Raw genomic sequence first — 3,775 nt, 5'->3', positions numbered from 1 at the left:
CAGCCATTCTCCCAGCCTTGGAGAGGGAACAAATTAACAAACAGGGAAAAAAATAATCTGCCTGCTCCCCTAAGCCAGGAACTCAGGGTAAGCACAGCTCCTTTGCATAGGAATGGGCATAACGGATCCACAGACTTTGAATGCCTTTCACCCCTGCATAGACCTGTGCGGCCCCATTTCAACAGTGTAGGCCCTCATTAGCAGAGTACAACAGGATATATACCTGAAGTCTAATTTCAGTGGTTTCAGCTATATGGTGAAGTGGCAGGTTTGTGACATTTGACACTGCTCTTCACCTACCCACATCAGGAGCCTGAGGACTGGTGACTCCACCCAGGCCACTTAGCCACCTGCGAAAGGGGTCCAAGAAAAAGTGCTGTCCTCCAGTCTTTACAGCCAACAGAATTGGGTGCTCATAGTCCAGCTGCAAAACCCACCCACATACGTGCCCTCCCAGACACTCAGGGGCAGCCGTCAGCTCCCTGCCTTGCTTAGTAAGTCTCCTGCAGCCAGATACCTGTGCCTCCATCAATCACCCATGCCTGTCTAAGACTATGGGTAAGAGTCTGCTCCACACACTTGGTGACCGACTACCTGGACACCTGAGCTGAATCACACAAGAAAAGTAAACAGACTCCTGGGCTCACACACATAGTAAGAGCTTTAACTACCTGGTAACAAGGTGTTAGAGCTTCAAAGGCACCAATAATCAAACTAGGTCACACGAGCAGCCTATTTGGGCATAGCAAAACAAAGCAAAAAAGAAGCTAGGACACAGTAAGCAACCATAAAATAAATAAATATAATACCTTATTGATGGCTTGGAGACAACAGTCAATATCAAATCACATAAAGAGGCAAACCATGATGGATTCAACAAGCTCCCAAAACAAACTATCAAGAAATTTTCCAGAGGAAGAGAATTTCTGGGAATTACCAGAGGTAATATAAAAGGTTAATATACAGAACTCTTCAAGAGATCAGGAAGGAGATCGTGCAAACCACAGAACAAGCCAAGAAACACACAGGCAAAGCAAAAGAGGATCTTAAGAAGGTTATTCAAGAGCATAATGACAAATTGAACAGGCTGCAAGAATCCACAGACAGACAACAATCAGAAATCCAGAAGATTAACAATAAAATTTCAGAATTAGACAACTCAGTAGAAAGTCAAAGGAGCAGAATTGAGGCAATAGAAGTCAGAATTAGTGAGACTGAAGATAAAGCACTTGAGACCAATTTATCTGAGGAAAAATCAGATAAAAGGATTTAAAAAAACAAAGAAACCCTGAGAATTATGTAGGACTCTATCAAGAAGAATAACTTACGAGTGATTGGAGTACCAGAACGGGGGGATAACAGAAAATACAGAGAGAATAATTAAAGATTTGCTGGCAGAAAACATCCCTGATACTGTGAAAGATGAGAAGATATCTATCCAAGATGCTTATTGAACCCCACACAAGGTAGATCCCAAAAGAAAATCACCAAGACATACTATAATCAAACTCGCCAAAACCAAAGAGAGAATTTTAAGAGCAGCTGAGAATAAACAAAATTCATCTACAAATGAGACTCAATAAGTCTAAGCTCAGACTACTCAGCAGAAACCATGCGGGCAAGAAGGCAATGGGATGACATATACAAAGCCTTGAAGGAAAATAACTGCCAGCCAAGAATTATATATCCAGCCAAACTGTCTGTCAAATATGATGGCAAACTTAGGGCATTTCCAGATAAACAGAAGTTTAGGAAATGTGCAAAAATCAAGCCAAAATTACAAGAAATACTAAAGGGAGTTTTCTGGTTAGAAAATCAATAACATCAGATAACAACCCAAGACTAGAACACAGGACAGAGAAACCAGGTATCAACCCAGATAGGAAGTTGCAAAAATAAATCAAAGCTAAAACACTGAAAATGGGGAAACAGAGATGTCAATATGTAAAAGATGACAACATTAAAACAAAAAAGAGGGAATAAAAAATGTAGACTTAGATTTTTCATATGGAGAGGAAGTTAAGACAATATAAAGAAATAAAAGACTGGTTTAAACTTAGAAAAATAGGGGTAAATATTAAGGTAACCACAAAGGAAACTAACAATCTTACACATCAAAATAAAAAACTAGAAAAATATAAAGACTCAGCATATACAAAATCAACAACAATGAAAAAGATGAAAATACATACAGAAAAACAACTCAGCACAGAAAATTAAGTGGAACAAAAAAACTGTGAACAACACACAAAAAAAGACATCAAAATGACAGCACTAAACTCATACCCCTCAATAATTATGCTGAATGTAAACAGACTAACTGCACCAATAAAGAGACAGTGGCAGAACGGATTCAAAAAAAAAAAAAACACCACCATCCATGTATATGCTGCCTACAAGAGACACACCTAAAAGACACAAACAAACAAAAACTCAAAGGATGGAAAAAAATATATCAAGCCAACAACACTCAAAAAAGAGCAGGAGTTGCAATATTAATCTCTGACAAAATAGACTTTAAGGTAAAATCCACTACAAAGGATAAGTAAGGACACTAAACAATGATTAAAGGGTCAATATATCACGAGGACATAAACACAATAAATATTTATGCACCCAACAACAGGGCTCCAAAATACATAAAACAAACTCTAACAGCAGTGAAAAGAGAGATAGACAGCTCCATAATAATAGTAGGAGACTTCAATACACCACTTCTGGTGAAGGACAGAACATCTAGAAAGAAGCTCGATAAAGACACGGAAGATCTAAGTGCCACAATCAACCAACTTGATCTCATAGACACATACAGAACACTCCACCCAACAGCAGCCAAGTATACTTTCTTTTCCAACCCACATGGAACATTCTCCAGAATAGACCACATATTAGGTCATAAAGCAAGATTTAACAGAATCCAAACCATTGAAATATTACAAAGCATCTTTTATGAACATAAAACCATAAAAGTAGAAATCAATAACAGAAAAAGCAAGGAAAAAAATCAAACACATGGAAACTGAACAACACCTTGCTCAAAAATTACTCAGTTATAAAAGAAATTAAGGAGGGAATAAAGAAATTCATAGAATCCAATGAGAATGAAAACATATCCTACCAGAACCTCTGGGACACAGCAAAAGCAGTGCTTAGAGGTGAGTTTAGAGCAATAAATGCACACATTCATAAAGAAGAAAGGGCCAAAATCAAAACATTAACCCTACATCTCGAACAAGTAGAAAGAGAACAGCAAAAGAAGCCCTTGGTCACCAGAAGCAAGCACATAATAAAAATCAGAGCAGAATTATATGAAATAGAGAATAGAAAAACAATTGAAAAAGTTAACAAGACTAAAAGCTGGTTCTTTGGAAAGTTCAACCAAATCGATAAACCATTGGCCAAAGTGGACAAAGAAAAACAGGAGAGGAAGCAAATAACATGTATAAGAAGTGAGATGGATGATATCACAACAGACCCAACTGAAATTAAAAGAAGCATGACAGAATACTATGAAAAATTGTACTCTAACAAATTTGAAAGCCTAGATGAAATGGATAAATTTCTAGAAACTCACTACCTACCTAAACTAACACAAACAGGGGTATAACAACTAAATAAACCTATAATCAAAGAAGAGATTGAAAAGGTAATTTAAAAAATCGCAATAAAAAAAAGCCCTGGCCTGGATGGTTTCACTGGAGAATTCTACCAAACTTTCAGAGAAGAGTTAAAACCACTACTACTAAAGGTATTTCAGAGCATAGAAAAGGATGGA

Source organism: Trichechus manatus, unplaced genomic scaffold, assembly GCF_000243295.1.
Source record: "Trichechus manatus latirostris isolate Lorelei unplaced genomic scaffold, TriManLat1.0 scaffold00009, whole genome shotgun sequence".
Taxonomy (NCBI): Eukaryota; Metazoa; Chordata; class Mammalia; order Sirenia; family Trichechidae; genus Trichechus; species Trichechus manatus.
The sequence above is the reverse complement of the archived record's forward strand: the minus strand, read 5'-3'. Positions refer to the sequence as shown.